The 17,853-nt window shown below is 31.0% G+C and overlaps 1 long non-coding RNA gene across 1 annotated transcript in view; it reads left to right on the forward strand.

Annotated features, from left to right (window-relative positions):
* The window catches only part of LOC126772647 (uncharacterized), a 78,871-nt gene extending 63,067 nt beyond the window's left edge, over positions 1-15,804 (forward strand). Inside the window, exon 4 of the long non-coding RNA XR_007669675.1 lies at positions 14,098-15,804. This is a non-coding gene — a long non-coding RNA (uncharacterized LOC126772647). The remainder of the gene's footprint in view (positions 1-14,097) is intronic.
* Positions 15,805-17,853: the final 2,049 nt, after the last annotated feature.

Raw genomic sequence — 17,853 nt, forward strand, 5'->3', positions numbered from 1 at the left:
TTAGCTCTTGAATACGTAAATGAATCTGCTGATTGGCTAATCAACATTTTTGCTCCGGATTTTATGTGAATATTTTGTATGCGTAACGTACAAGTAATTTAATTGATGAAAAGAATTGCGCTAGTCGTTCTTTCGTTTCGCTGATTTGATTCACGTTTATAATGAAATGCAGCTTTTAAATTAATGATGTGATATATTCATAGTTTATTAATTAAAATTCAAATGTCTATCTACTATACATTAATATTTTAGTGGAACTAAGACAAAATCTCATTCGAAACAAAAATCCAAGTACCTACGTATATAGTACAGGTACGTTGCACGTTTTGTAAATTAAATTTCAATTTGCATGTTAATAGCTCGAGTTTCACACACATATTTTGCTAGAATTAACACGGATCCGATTGTCAACCGATGGCAATTGAAAAATAATAAAAACGCTATAAAATCCGATCGTAAAAAATTTTAATTTTCGTGTATATTTTTTATTTCAATTCAATCCGAGTTCGAAGTAGTTATTATTTTGAACTTTTTATGTAACTTTTCAAAACCAATTAACCTTTTGGGTAATATGTCGAAAGACACGAAGTAGTTTTTGAATTATATAAGTAGGTTAACGCCATTTTGTTTCAGCGTTCAGAACTATTTCATTTTGTTCTTTTTATTTCATGAATTTTCAAAGGAGAATCAAAGAGTTTTCATTTGAAAAATTTATACAAGTAGGGTAGAAAGTTTTAAGATTTTATTCGAGATCCCGACCCCATTCTGTCCGAACTTTGCTCATTACATTCCCGCGTAACGAGAGTATATCTCCGCTGAAGAAACAAAAGTTTTCAATGTTTAAATAGGATTATAAATTTCCAAAATAAATCTTTATTTTTTGACTGTGATTTCGTAAGATAACTTTTTAATATATAATAAATAAAGCAACTTTTTTATTAATTTTGATAAAAATATTTAGATTATCGAGTCAGATAATTATAATTAATTTTAATTAATGTAATTTAAACATACGCTTATAATGATGGAGGTACTTTTTTACCTAAAAATATTTACTTGTAAATCAAGCTAATCAATTTTTAAATATAGCATGTGTATTCATTCTCACCGTGTTTATATTATATACAACAATAACTTTAACAGAGGCTTTAGAAATAGCGTAACAGACTCATCTCGAAACCCACACTTTACATATTCCATTACTTTGATTAAGGAAGCTCCGACATGTTGGTATTTTACTTTTAACTAGTCACACACTTCGTTACGTGTATTGTTCGTTACACACGTGTACGTTTCCTTGTATCAAATTTATATCGAGCACAATTACAATATATACAATTTCAAGAGATAATGACCTTATTCCTAAAGCATACGGATTGTTTTTCATTATTGAATATCTCGGAGTTATATCGGTTCGACGCGGAGCGATTGCGTATCGATTAGTAGTGGCTCAGAGTCGATTCAAACGTTTCTATTTACGCTGTTTACCTATTTATAACCCACGCTATCTGACTCCCTACCTGCACTCGACCGATCGTGTCAGTGCTCGTTTCAATCCACGTATATAGATTTATATATAGGTAGCTTACAATAATTCGATCCTTCGATTCAATATTTTATTTATAGAAAGCGGAATTTTTGAAGAAAAGGTAAGAGATTGAAATCCTTTTTAAAAGTATTAAATAAAGTTTAAGTTAACCTCTTTCCACATTTGATAATAATCAATTTTACAAAGACTCGCTATATATTTGTTCTTTGTCTTTAAAATAAGTCAAGATTAGTTATAATGTGTTCCTTCTCGCATTTTATAATCAGTCCTCTGCCAAAAGACGAGATTGCCGCTTTGGCGATAAGACCCGACCGTAGCACCGCGTGCAATTTTGAAAATCCTTATGTTTATTTTAATTTTAGTTTTTGAAGCGCAATATATACATATAATAAATTTAAATATATTAGCTACATACGATTTCATGCGTCGTTACTAGTTTGTTACATAACTTTGACTAAAACCGGTAGTCAGTAAGTACCTACATAATAGAATTCCTCCATAACTACAAACATTTTGTTTGGTCAATCTTGGTTATTGAGAATAAAATTATAATAAATGTAAATAAGCATAAGCCGCCCAAGCGGCTCGGTACGAATGACAGTCGTATCTTTTGCTTAACTAAGCACCCATAATATGCAGCATCTATGAGTGTATTTCGTAGGCATGATGCGTTTTGATGTCACCGGCATTATATTCATATTTTCTCGTTTTTTTTTAGTAGAATGTTTTTTAAGGAATTTTAAAAGGGGTGTTGTATGATTTTTGATGTGACTTAAATGCTCTTATTCCATTTTATCAGGTGAGAAGTGTCGCGCGTTGCACGACGCGTGCCAACAACTTTACTGTCCATAAACGGGGGCAGTTAGAGCCCATCTTTCTTTTTAACGAGCGAAGGGGATTGTTTATAGTGTAAAAAGTAAGCATCAAGTTCTCTGAGCCAAACTCTTAGAAATATTTATGGTTATAGCGCATAAGTTGCGAGAGTTAAGTGACGTGTCTTTGTCGGTATGTAGAGATTTATCTTATTTATTTGTTTTGTTCTAATTTCATAAAATAACTGTTACTAAATAGTAGATATTAATTTAATTAATTTTTATAAAAGTACTATAAAATTATAACTTCGTTGAGAATAAATATATGTATAACAACGAATAAAGCGTCTGTCATTATTATAGACGTATTATATATCTATAGGTCAACTAACACAAAATTTCGCAATGCTCCATATATTATCAAAGTTGGCCATAAAAAACATGAGTTACCGATTCTTTAGACATTTAATGTTGAACAATCGAGCGTCGGCATGAGTCAGTTGGCGCCCGGGAAGGACGACGGACTACGCCTACAAAACCACATATCACAAACCATGCTTGAAACAAACAAACACAAAACGTGATACACAAAGCGTGTACTGATTTTATTCTCGTCTATGAATTAATAACCTTAAAGGCTCGTATTCCATGAAAAACACGGAAGGAACACGATAGAATTTTGATTAGAAGTGTTTTATTCCAGACGTTGCTCCTTCCGAGGAAACGCAACAATGTTCTGCCCTTCGAAACATATGGAACGTCTCGCGAAACACATTCTCTTGAACCATAATTAAATATTTTAATTTATTCATTTCATCCGTTCCGAGTATTACGTTTATACAGAATGTTAAATTACCCCAGTCTACGTGAGAATGGATTACGCGCTGTGTAATTGTCAACTAATCATATCTGCTTATGCGAAAAGTTTAAGCACAATTTAAATTCTTCATTGGTTTACTTGTGTGAATTTTATGTTAACTAAAATAAGTCGTGAATGATAACTGACGCATCAAATAAATTGTGTAATGGTTATTACTATTTTTTGTCCTTAATATATATTTTATGAGCACATAAAATTAACAGTCGTAATGTAAAACGTTTAATTTGATAGTATCGCCTCTAAGGATTGGGGAACACCAAAACACACCACCAAAAAAACGACATGACTAATTAAAAAATCATAAAACTGATTCCCACAATAATATACGTGTAAGTCGGTCTCGCTGTGGTATCTACTATAGTATGATAAACTTGCCTCTCGTGCCGAACGTTAAAACAACTTTTGTTACCATTTTTATGACAACAATTACGACCAATAAAACGTGTAGCGATTATTCTTCGTAGCGATTCTTGTGGTTGCGCTGTCATCAGCTTTTGCTTTGATGCGACTACTTAAAGCGATTTGAAAACAAAAAATATTAACACAACGAGCTTGAAAACAAACAATGAACTTTAAAATTATAGTATAAAGGTTTAATTTATACTGTTGACGGAGGGAGGCGACGGGATGTTTACTGTAGAGGAGGAACGCATTTCACGGGCCTCCACAAACCTTGACTTTGTCCGCTTTATTTATAATTCGTCAACTGTTGTGTATTTTTGTACCACGCATTAATTTGTTTATTTTAATGTCACGTTGTAATTAGGCCGCGGATTTAACGACTCTACGCTTACAACTGATTAACCAGTTAACTGTCACCATAATAACAATAAGGTACATACATATATTTGTGGACTTGGTTTTGAATTTAACAATTTAAATAACTCAAATGCACATAAGATATAAAAAACGTTTATAAATTAATTTGTTAGATAAACTATAAATCCATAATTTTGAAGTTGTACCAAAGAACAAAACAAAGTATAAAATAATGCGAGTGACACAAAGATAACGTAATTTCAAAGAGGGTTGTTTTCAAGGCTGGCGTGTTTGAATTTCGTTTGGAAGTGCACCCAATTTGGCGAATGAGACAGGGCACAATTTGTGTGAATGGTTGTTATCAGTGCACCCATCGTACTCCTGAGGTACTGCCTTCAAAACAGACTAAATAACCTTTTTTTTTTGAATTTTAAATAAAGATCCAATCAAACGATTATTTCATAAGCATTTTAAAAACAAAAAAAATATCATGCATTAATTAATATACATAAATTTATAAACTTATAGAGTTTTTCTACATTACTTTGCATATTCATTGGTATCCCGTGTACTTTTACGTTCACATTTCCTTGACCTTGTAATAAATTGTAAACTAACATATAGAAAGTATATATCGATATCGATGGATCGGGAAGACATTTTAAGATATTTCAAATTGAAGTGAAACAACACACAAGTTCAAATTCGAAATTTAATCGTGAGAGAGATGTACGAAAAATTATCGCTTGTCTATCGATACTCGAGCTAATGCAAACACGTTCCCTAACATTTAAACATTGGTTAACAGAAACCATGCATCTGCTTAAGAGTACGAAACATTGTGGATTGCATTCGCAACTCGTCCGTCTGCGCCAACCGTCTGCACCAACTGCTTAATATTCATTGCACAATTTATAATATCGCTCTTTTATCAATATAGTTCCTTAAATTGAATCTTTTCATTAAATCTCTTTAAAAAATCTTTAATTATCAATTTGATTTTAAACAACATGGACCTTTAATTTTGATGCTTAATTACAAAAAAATGTAGATATTTATAATATTTTTATTTGTAACTAATGTCTTTATATATTTATATTTAAAAAAATCCTTCCCAAATTGTATTAACATTTAATATTTGTATTTTAACGAAATGTTTAGTTTCGAATAAATAATTATGTAAGTAGATATCTGTAAAAACGCTTAAATTGTTGACCTTTTAAATAAAATAATATATTCGTAATATATATTTTTAAAAATCAAGACAATCGTATTTTCTAACCCTACTCTTTCATATTCGGGTCGCGCTCCCTCGCTATATTTTGTATGAAAGTATCCAGACCTTACGTCTATCTACATATTAGATACATTACGTGAAACAGTTACAGAATAAAGCTTCCGTACAAGCAAACATTCTAAAGGGTTCGGGATATCACCGTACATATGTTAAATTATGAAATTATAATTCCGTTTTATCGATAAATAAATAATTGTAATCGAAGTAATTATAAAATTAATAAACGATCGATATTAACACAATAATTACATATTGAATACGATGTTTGATTTTTTAATTAAAACTTTCTTTAAATCTACCATAAGGCTAATTAATAAAGTTTACGGCGCAATTGTGATTTCTGTATATACATATTTTTAATGTTTTAATTCAATCAAGATGTTATCGGATGTAAATATGTATGTATATATGCACTTGTAAGGAGAAAATAATGCCTAGCCATATTGCACAAGAGGGAGAGTGTGCAAAATGTCGTTTCATAAGTAGGGTTGGGTCGGACCCTTACAAGTGTGGTTGCATAACTTTATTCCAGGATTAACATAATTATGGACCATTTAGCCGACGGTTTAGGGTTCAGCCAACGGAGCAGTAGCTTGTTCTCTCGTAAAGTAATTACTAATTACCAAATAACTTGAAAACAGAAACAGTGAACTAATGTAATTAGCAGGCAACCTACCCTTTACGTTTAATGTTTTACTTTATAATTATAAGTACTTATGTACAAGTATTATAGAGCAGTGAAAAGGGCGTGACAGTTTTACAAGACAATTATTTTGCAGAGATCATACATATATTGTGGATGTTAGATATTAGAAAAAATAAATACTATTTATTGAAAATATTTTTTTATGGATGCTTTTGAATGATATATCGCCGATGTGAAAGAACAGCAAGAGATTCCCAATTAAAATTATGAAATCGTACCTACGCCCGAAGCATTACAATAAATAGATACCTACTCTTGTGTAAAAATAATTCATATTGATCTAAATTTATTATATCATGTAACTTTTGCTTGCATTACAGTACAAGTTGCATTGGTAGATATATTTTAGTAGTAGTTCCCTAGAGTGCCTAGAGGGGAAGATGTTATGTCCTTTTCTGTACCTCTAACAACGTGTATATAACTTCCATAGTGATTGGCTAAGAGGCAGAAATGTAAAAAGAAAACTAATAAACTAACTAACAAAGTAATTTTCAATTTATTCACATACTCCTTCTATAGCGAATCTCGAGATTTGTGGTGAAGAAAAACCTGAAGAAAAAAATCGTAAACCTGCTTATGTCGGATGAAATTATATACGTATTTATGTATTCACCAATCCGAATTAACGCATCGTGGTTGGACAAGCTCCAAACGTTCTATTAAAGGAAATAGGATGACTTTGCCCAGCCGTGGGACAACCACTGGTTATCTACTTTACATTTACTAAATACAGAAAATTTGTCGTAACGAAATTTACTTATTAATATATGTTTAGATAGGTAGTCGTTAAAGCCCAGAATACATTCAACAAAGGATACTTATCTGAAAAGTTACTCGACGTAGGCAGACCTTACGCTTATCTATGCTAAGTTTCAGCATAAAGGTCATCGAGGACAGTAAAGGACCGTAAATGACAGACAAGGTTATACAGCAGATACGAGTTCGTATTGTAACCAAATTCACACAACGTGAAAAAATATATTTCTTTGAGCAATTTCGTTACATCTTTTATTATTTGACTTTTATATCATTTTTTATGTAAGGTATATCATTATGATTTGTATATCTAAAATTTCTCCAACTTTAAATAAAATGATGAAAAACTTAAAACATCTATTCTATATTTAAATTCCATTTTATTTTTATATTTTTATAGTACTTATATATATTTTGCATTGTTGTTTTACGGCCGTACTTGTAAACGTTGCTTACCGACATATTATTTAAACACTAATTTCTCTCTTTCTGTCATTATTGATTTGACATTCAAAAGAAGAAGACACTGCATTGTTTAACTAATCACCCGCTAAACAATGGTTATAAGTAAGGCCGAAGGTTACTATCGATTAGCAAATTGACTGACGTAATTTATCGTGTTAAATTATTTAGTAAGCAGGTTCTAGGTAGATACATATACGCTATTGTTTAATTTCAGCAAATCAAGGTTTTTTTTATATAATTTGTATTTTTATATATGATTTATATATATATATATATATATATATTATATAGTCTAAATAAACTTAAAGCTTTTATTCTTTTAGAAATATATAACTTCAAATAAAATATACAAAATTTATTATTTTAAAATAAATTAATGTGAGCTATTCCGAACTAAAATTAACTTTTATGTAGATAGCTAGTATCGAATACATGCATAGATATATTAGACAAAAACTACAATTTCTGTATCTATTTATCCAAACACCTCATCTCACTTTCACAATAACCAACAGAAGGTCGCATGAAATAAAAATGTTTCCCGAGCTTTCCTTGACAGCGATCGAAGGTTCTCGTCCTACGCAGGCCCGGGCGGATATTTTACGACTAACTTTTTAGTTCTTCCCAATTCTCCTCATAACCTCTGCGTTTGCGAAATAGGCGGCATCAGGTGTCACAAACTGATCCTACGAAACGATATTATCTCGAACATATTTCTAGATGGGGACGTATACGGAACTGTCACTCCCTATTCTGAATAAATTACACCTACATTGATTTGCTACGTATTTTGTGTAAAGAAATAGAACAAAAGTCAAATATTATTTTTAATTTTCATTATTAAAATTATTTAAACACTATAATGATTTGACGACGTTTAGTTGAATTTATCTATCCCCGGATACTTACAGTGCATGTTAATAACCGGAGTATTTAAACGTAACTTATGGTACCTCCCATTGTCTTGCGTGCTAGCTGACGACACAATAAATTTCATACTTAATACACTTACGTGTTTCGTTTATACGTTTTCTAAAGTTCACCGAATAGCAATACAAGTGACATAAACAAAGAATAAAAAATGGAACTTCGTAAAACAGTATTGTACGAATATCTTATACATTCATTATTTTATTGGACTTCACTCTTTCAAAAGTTACTTGCTTTTGTAATAAAATATATGATATAAATATGTGATTATTATGTTCAATTGAAGAAGGTTTTTTATTTATTTTTTATACTTTATTGTAAACCACTAGAAACTGTAATTACTGGTGGTAGGGCTTTGTGCAAGCCCGTCTGGGTAGGTACCACCCATTCATCAGATATTCTACCGCAAAACAGCAATACTCGATATTGTTGTGTTCCGGTTTGAAGGGTGAATGAGCCAGTGTAATTACAGGCACAAGGGACATAAAATCTTAGTTCCCAAGGTTGGTGGCGCATTGGCTATAAGCGATGGTTGACATTTCTTACAATGTCAATGTCTAAGGGCGTTTGGTGACCACTTACCATCAGGTGGCCCATATGCCACCTTCCTATTCTATATAAAAAAAAAATAGTACAGAAAATGTTTAGAACTAATATCATGTTTAGTACAAGGGGTTATCTTATGGTCTTATTAAATTGAAATTTGGATATATGATAACTAAATAACATGAAAGTATTTATCAAGGCATTTATTTTGTGACTTATTGTTTGAGAGGAATTATAGTTTGACTGTTTAATTTCCCTGAATAATGCCTGTGATACAATCATTGCTTCAACTTTCAAGTTTGAATGATTTTTATAAATTTAAGCGACCGCGTTTCGAACCAACAAAAAATAAACTGACAGTTAAGGTTAAATTATGCACGAATAATGTTTATCCTAGTAGGTACGTAGCATTAGCTACGCCCTTTGCTACTCCATTTACAAAGCTTATAAGCATATATGCTTAGCGTTGTCAGCAAATTATGTAGAAAAAACTATTTAAATTGTCACAATATCGTATAAGTCGACGCATCGGAATTTGGTTTTCAATTTCGCCTGACCTTTCGCCCGGGGCTACGACCGAGCAACGAAGGGGGAATGTCTAGACAACCTTAATGCTTACACATGCCACTTCAAAGGCAAAATTTCAATATGTTATCAAAAAGTCTATACCATCAAAATTTAAATTGTAATACGTGTTCGATTTTATTGAACGTTTATTAAAGTATACTTTATAAATTTATCATTTCGATTGAGGATATAGGAGTGCGGAAAGTATATTTATTCTAGCGTATCTTAAGCTTTATCAAGTAAATTGCATCGGTGTTATTATCGACAGTTGTTTTTTTCTATTTTACGACCTTCCTGCGCGGTATGTCCAAATGTACTCTGTAATACATTTAAGCTACAAACATTACAAGTGTACGAAGGGCTTAAGCTTAAGGATATAATGTTAGATAAAGAATGTTTTAGGAACATTAAATCGAAGCGTCTATATTTAAAAGCTTTTATTTATATTAAAAGATTATCTGGATAAAATTTTCATATTTATAAGAACATAGGTATTTAATTAGGATTTGTAACAACATACATATTTAAATATATATTAATGTTTTAAAAATGAAAATAATGAGGATATTCCCCGAAAAAGTCATCATATTTGAAACATTTGAAGATAGGTTGTTGAATATCGCTTAATCGAGGAGCTCTGCAGGCGGACCCGCATTAATCGAAGGCTTTACGAGAGAGATCGAACCACAGAAGTCAGCGTCTCGCTACGGTTTGAGTATAAAGCAAATTACGAGATAAAACCTATATTTTTAGATTATTGAGCAAATAAAAACATTTCTTGGCCGCGATAAAGGTACGAGACTCAGATCTTGGTGGCATTAATATTTTTATTTATTTTGAATAAATATTTAATACGAATTCTATACTTCTGTAATGTTAATGAATGCAAAATACATTTTTTACGTATTATTTTTGTTTAATTAAAAAAAACTTAATTAAGCAAATGAAAAAGTATTTTTAAGTAAACTCTAATAAAAGCCGCGAAACACGTTATTTGTATATCATTGTTTGATATTTATAACATAATAAACCGTATTATTAGACTTTCCATATACTATCTCTTCTTATATAAAAAGTAACCCTAGAGCCCGAAGGAGTTCGACCAAACTGGAAATATAATTTTAAAGATGGCTGCCGCTCGGTTGCTCCCTCCCGCACCTCACCTCGGCGCAGCCTAAAATATTATGCACCCAAAAACCATTGTCTGTTGCTATGACAACAGCCCGCTCGATACTCTGCTTTCGCAGACGCAATATCAATAATACATTCATCTCGCTTACTCTTTAACTAGTTAGATGCTGGGTCCGGATTTAAGCGAATGTTCAGTTCTATCTTGCTATGGCTGACTGCCAAGTGCGGTACGGTTAGCAAAAGCGTTAAGTACAATAAAGTCTTGTTAGAAAGATATTTATTATAGTTTTTTAACTCATTAATATTTAATGAGATGCGAATATATATGTATTATAATATTCAATAGGTATAGTGACATGAATCTTAATTTTGAAAATATTTTAAATTAATATTAAATAAATATCAAAAGATTATAAATAGCTATACACGTTTAAAGCTAGTCTTATAGATATAAAATCTATTTATTATTGAACTAATCACATAAACATGAATTAAATAGATTACGAGCTTACCTCGACGTTAACACCAATTAAAAGATGAAGTTTATTAAAATATACCGACACTGTCACAAAACCGATTTGTTTATGGTATTTACTATTTAACACTAAATACATAGCTACTATGAACCAAGTATACCAAACTAGATCAAAGGAAAAACTACACTGACAATATCACCTCCAAAGCCACCGTTGAAATGGTGCAAAGATGAGACAATTTCTAACCTAAATTAGAAAGTTGCATTTCAGCTCTGTCATTGGCGGATTGTACAAAATATGTTCGATTTACCTTCAAACTTTCTCTTTTTTGTTACATTTCTTTACTTCCTGGTTTCACCTCGAACGCAAAGGGTTTGAACTTTCTCCCTTTTGAAACAAAGAACTATTGTTCTTTTTTTAAATTTTGAACGTTAAATCCAGACCAGTATTTACTACTTTTGAAATACAACTCGTCCAATATTATTTTTTTCATATATATTTAAAAAAAATATAAGTAATGTAGTATTATGTTATATTATTATTAAAATAAAAAACATGAAAAAAAGAATATATATAAACCAGATATAAATTAGTTTCATAATTAATAACCATTTATGACTTAAAAATATACCTACTTTAACACTTTCTCAATACATTTTAAATTTTATTAGAGTATAAATTATTATTTCCGATTCTAATATATTTTACATTGGGAAAAAAATAGACAGTTAGCTAGTTTAAGTGTATTAAATAAGTAGAAAACACTTTAAATTGATAATTTAAAGTGTTTTCTACTTATTTAATCATTTATAAGATTAAGTAAAATAAAGAAAAAATAATGTAACTTTTAATAATTATAAAATATTTTTAATAATTATATATGACCTATCTAATTATATAAAATTAACTAAATTGATTAGAATACCTGATACTGATAGTAGGCACTTAGGTATAATGAAAACAATACAATTAAAATGAATTAAAAGAATAATTTTAAATTGGTATCATATATAAAATAAATGTTTAATTTTTCATTATTATTAAATAAAATTTACTTCAATTCTATATTTATACCATAAAATAAATAAGTCCAAGTATACATAGCAAGATAAAGTTGGTTTCCGCTTACTTAGTATCCTTCAAAGTACTACGTAGTTATGCTTGTATCACACAGATGGCGCTACAACAAAATTTGAAAAAAAAATTCAATATTACCTATATTGAATTTTTTTTTGATAAAAAAAAATAATAAAATCAAATGGTTTTAGTATTTTCAATTGTTATTCTCCTTTAGGCATTTTTTATTATTATACGTTACGTTATATTATACGTATATTTTGCACATGATGTGTCTACATATGTATTAAAAGAATAATTGCTATAGCAATAACATACCTATATTCTATGTACATGTAATAACATTATTAAATATTTGAATTATACTTTTTTTTTATATGACTATGGTTATATTTATTTTGCTATGACATATTAAGAACTGAATTCCCTTTTAGTTATATATACTTAACAAACTCTAGCTATGCTAATATATATTTAAACCAACTGAAAATCCTGTTTTACACGACCGAGAGGCATTCGTAATCGTAAAAAGTTATCGGTTCAGGAAGTGCTGTCGGCGCCGGCGTAACGAACGTTCTACGATCTATACCTTTATAATATTATTAATATGAAGCCGAGATGGCCCAGTGGTAAGAACATGTGAATCTTAACCGATGATCGTGGGTTCAAACCCGGGCAAGCACCACTGAATTTTCATGTGCTTAATTTGTGATTATAATTCATCTCGTGCTTTACGGTGAAGGAAAACATCGTGAGGAAACCTGCATGTGTCTAATTTCACTGAAATTCTGCCACATGTGTATTCCACCAACCCGCATTGGAGCAGCGTGGTGGAATAAGCTCCAAACCTTCTCCTCAAAAAGAGGAGAGGAGGCCTTTAGCCCAGCAGTAGGACATTCACAGGCTGTTACAATACAAATACAATGATATCAAAACACGCTAAGATATAAATTAGAAAGATTGTTTTATTGTTATATTTTGATTGTTTATCTGTTTGTAATACATTGTATTGTATTTTAGTTTTTGATACTTACATTAATAGCGGCGTACATGAGACAAACTTATATATATATTTGTACAGGAACTTAAGTAAATATGAGATTGTTCTATTTTAATGTGTAAGGACTATAAGTGAAATAGCCAAAAATAAAACATTGTTATAATATATAGTCTTTTTTTATAGCGTTAGGTATCTAATTGTATCTAGCTTTTAAATATCACACGCTTTCCTTTATCTTTTTTGTTACAAATGTTTCTAAATGCTGTCTAATGTCATTGTTTCAAAATGCTGTTAAGTTATAGAAAGAATAATAAAATTTGATCTTTAAAGACAATTTTAGTATGCTAAGTTTCATCAAATTTGTCAAGTGTTTTGGATTTCTCTTGCAATTTTATGATTAGAAAAAATAAATGTAAATTTTAATTTAATTTATTTATTTTATTGTCGTTAATAATCATACTGAATGTAAAATTTAATAGCTTCAATAAAAATATTTATTACTGTCGTTTATATACCGTTATAAAGTGTTAAGTTATGAGGTTTGTTTGAATAAGTAAAACGGTACACAAATTTAATTTGTTAAAAATAGCTCTTCTTCTAATGAAACGACAAATATACTGACAATTTTTATTTTATTATATAGAATTATATAAACATACACACACGAGTTACAAAATACACAACAGTTACAAATACACAAGTTACAATTATACAAAGACACAATAAAATATTTTTTACAACATACAGTTTTAAAATAAAAATGAGAAATGAAACATAAAAATATAAGCACATAATAATACAATATTAATAAAATAACACATTTCAAATAAATCTTCGAATAGCTTCGCACTGCGGATGGAAAAACTGTCTTCGTAGTGTTCTTTCTTCGTGCGACGAACCGTGTCATCTTCTGTTACGTATACTGAAGGTATACCGGAAAGAATGAGACACTCAGGATACATTCAGTATACGTACAGAAGGCGACGCATTCTCTTCGCTTCTCTTCGCTGCCACCTGTAACATTTGGTAAGAGTTAGAATTTAAGTTTCTTTAAACACACAGCTACAATTTATCCGTAATGATAATAGTCTAATATGTTCGTTTAATTAAGTGAAATATGCCTTATGTCTAATCGTTCTGTTGCAGCCTACGCAATATCTTAAGTGCTCACCGACCGCAGCTCTCCCACTCGATAACGCCTCGGGGATCGCCATCTATAAAATAAAGAATCCGATTTATTACAAGCCTGAATTTTCAAAACGAAAGGGTTACATCGATAGTATACATTGACCGCTATTCAATTGTATGTACTTTAGGTGAAATGAGATAAGATATGTACAATACACAACTCCAGGGAAATAATTTTAGAAAATACAACTCGCAGAACAATGTATCTTTTGTTAACACAAAAGCCAATCACGGATCGCTAAACTTGCGAAAAGACAGGATTGGCTTGCAAAAATTATATTCGCAAACATACGACCGGTAGCGAAGTGGACTTTATTTTTACAGCTCCTCCAGCAAGGTGGGACCACAATAGCCCGCACAGTCTTTTGTCCGAAGCCATTGTGTCACATAAAGGATAAATTACAAAAGCTTCGCCATTCGTAAAGAAGACAACAATTTTAAGTCTCCGTGTGCGTCAGGCTCCCAAGGGATTCAGTAGAATAGAATAAAAAAGCAAGGGCGCATTATATTTGTAATTTACGGCCCGAGCGACTCAAATTACACCAGGCCTGCAGTGCAGTCAGCATTGCACAAACGAAATGATCACAGGAAGCCTAAAACACCGAGGTTTGAGATGGCGATGCGCCGCGATGAGATAAAGCACGTGACTTACCGGTCGGTCAGCTGTTCGCGGCGTGCCGACAAGTAAACATTGAAGGATGGTGAGGGCGCGCGAGCGAGGGACGTGTGGCCAGGCTCGGCGTCTCCGGGCGTCTGTCGGTCTGGCGTCGGGGCGCGCGTCCCGGCCCGCCATCGATTACTGCCGCCCTCGCTGGCCGCGGCGCGCGCCGCACCACAGGACGACTAATCCCGATGCAAGATTTCATTACATACGCCATGATCGTTGTTATTTGCACCCCGTAATGTTTTTTGATAGTTTACTTAGGCCTCTGTTGACTTTTTCCCATATTTACATGCGTGTTTAGATTCAGTACAGCAATATTATTTTGTCGTCTGCTAGGGTAATATGTTGATGAAAATATCGATAAACTGATAGCCTGCGCCACCTGTTTCGCTCGCTAAAAAGCAAAGATTGTATCTATGGGGCCCGTTTCCTTCGTAAATGTGCGATGTTCGCTTCCTGTATAGCTTAGTGATAAGACAGTATTTATCTTGAATAAATATAATTCAAGCTACGTTAAAAATGAATCATTTAAAGCAAGTAGATGGAGTCGTGCGTCTACCAATTTAATATTTTTTATTTAAAAATAACTTAAAAATGTAGTCAATATATATAAATTATATGTCAATATATTAAGATATACATATTTGTTGTCTAGCTTGCCTTGATAGATATATTATAATTACCATTTCTTGGTTTCTATCAAGGTTTTAGAATAAATGAAATTGTTAATAGCTTTGTAATATATTATTAGTTTAATTAATGTTTCTTTATGTAAACTAAGACTATAATATTTATTAAAGAAATGAAGTCGCTATCTCTTTATTGTGTACCCTGGAAATTGTATAATAAAATCGTTAGCAAAACATCGACGGCAACGAAGAGAAAATATGATAAGCCTCCGAAAACACTAAGGCCTTAAAATAATGAAAAATGTAAAATGTTGTCCTTTCTTTGTGACTCTATACAATATTGTGAAGCTATAGATTATACTAGTCAGGTATAATTAAGAAAAAATACGTTATTTTATATGTTTTGTTTAATATAAGCGCTTCTTCATGTTTCAAATTAAATTCGATCAATTTTCACTAAGCAATAATTTTGTTATAAGTTTATTAAAAAAAACGTATTAGTTTATTAAACTAAGGTATAAGAAATATAAACGAATATATAAATCATTGAATTCTAATGATAGAAAAATTATAGTACCTAAATATTAATATAGACACATTCTATCACAGATCCGTATTTCCTGATAGGTACAATGTTGGTGTCTTCAAATCCAGAATAAACAGGTTTCTTATAGGCAAGCGTGCTATATCTTAGACCGTGTCGATGCTTAACATCAGGCAAGTCAATGGTCAAACGCTGGCCTATTAATTGTAAAAAAAATACTAAATATTTATAGAAATACATCCATACTTAGATACGGATATCTTAGGAATATAAAATAGATACCTACTTTAAAAATATTGTTCCACAATATCTACCTGCTTAGTGCGTGTTATAAACATAGTTTTAGGTATTTTGTGAATATTAAGTGAGCTACATTAAATATGTTATTGAAAAACAAATTTCTTGATTCTTCTCAACCCGAAGTCACCACGTTATATAACTTGTATTATTATTCACATCAACAATATTCGACAGTCGGTAAACGATTAACCGTACGGGGTGAACTTGAGGGGTGGGGCCTAAAGAATGAAAAAAAAATTAGGGTGGCACCACACGTAGCAAGCCCCTCGCTAATCATGTCGGCCTGCAACAAAAAAATGAAGATTTATTTGCAAATCTGTTGCGTGAACAAAAATGGGTGCGTCCGTAGAGATACGTTTAAACCGGTTCTGAATAAAGAGGTTCGTTCGAAAATGTTAGATTTCGTAACTTGTACGTAGATATTATAAATAATAAATATGTATATTCGAAAAAATATTTTTAATTATATGTTTTAGTAATTTATCTTTAGTAGTTAAATATAATAGTGAAAACAATTATTTTTTTTAATAATAGAACTAATTAATTATTTTTCACTGGTGTACTACAAGGTAGGTACGAAATTGTATATTATTTTATTTTATTGATCTAAATATTATTCAAATAAATTTTATTTTAACATTTTTTTCTTTAAATCGAGTTGCTCGAAATTACCCTTAGCTTAATAGGTACTTATTTTTACCTACAAGTTTACCTAGCACATGTATCTACCAACGGACTATAAATGTTGTACATTTCTGTATTATAAAAAAATCTTTCCTTTTAAAACATTACAAAATATAAATTACCAAAGGTTTAAAACCAGTTTTAAAATGAAGATTATAAATAAAACAATTCATGCAAAATTCAAATCCGCGACCATGGCTGTTGCGCCAATTTCTCACTACGTATATAATCTTTGGCCTACCTTATCTAGCAACTGTGCCATTTACATTACCATTTAATTTTGATAACGTTAAATTATATATATCAGAGTGGTATTTAATTAACAATTCCAGTTATGAATAAAATAGGTAAATCATATAAATTAATGCGTTCATTAAGATAAGATACATTGATTGAAATTGATAATTTCAATTTATTTTGTTATTATTACTGCAATATATAAAGTCTATATCATTTATATGATAACAATAGGTGAACATCTCAATTAGAATACTTATGTCTTAGCTTGTTATATTAATTTCTGTGATATTAAACATCGTATTCGTATAAATAAGTAGATATCAATAGATTAACAAAGGAGGTTGTATAACGAAGAACTTCCAAACGTCTATTTACAACGCATGAAGATGTCCAAAATCGTGTTAGCTATACATAACATCGATATTCGAAATACGTTTTCACATTCAAAGGGAATCCTTTGATCTCGACTCCGTTATAACGGTTGCGCGGGCGGCGATAAATTGATACGATATAACTGCAAACATTGAATCAATAATTCTGCCAACAATTACGCTGGAAGAACATCCATATCGATATTTTATATACTTAGTCTTTATTAAGAAACGATTGAATTATTATCTTTTTGAGTTGCAATGACATTTGTAACACTTCAT

Source organism: Nymphalis io, chromosome 13, assembly GCF_905147045.1.
Source record: "Nymphalis io chromosome 13, ilAglIoxx1.1, whole genome shotgun sequence".
Lineage (NCBI taxonomy): Eukaryota > Metazoa > Arthropoda > Insecta > Lepidoptera > Nymphalidae > Nymphalis > Nymphalis io.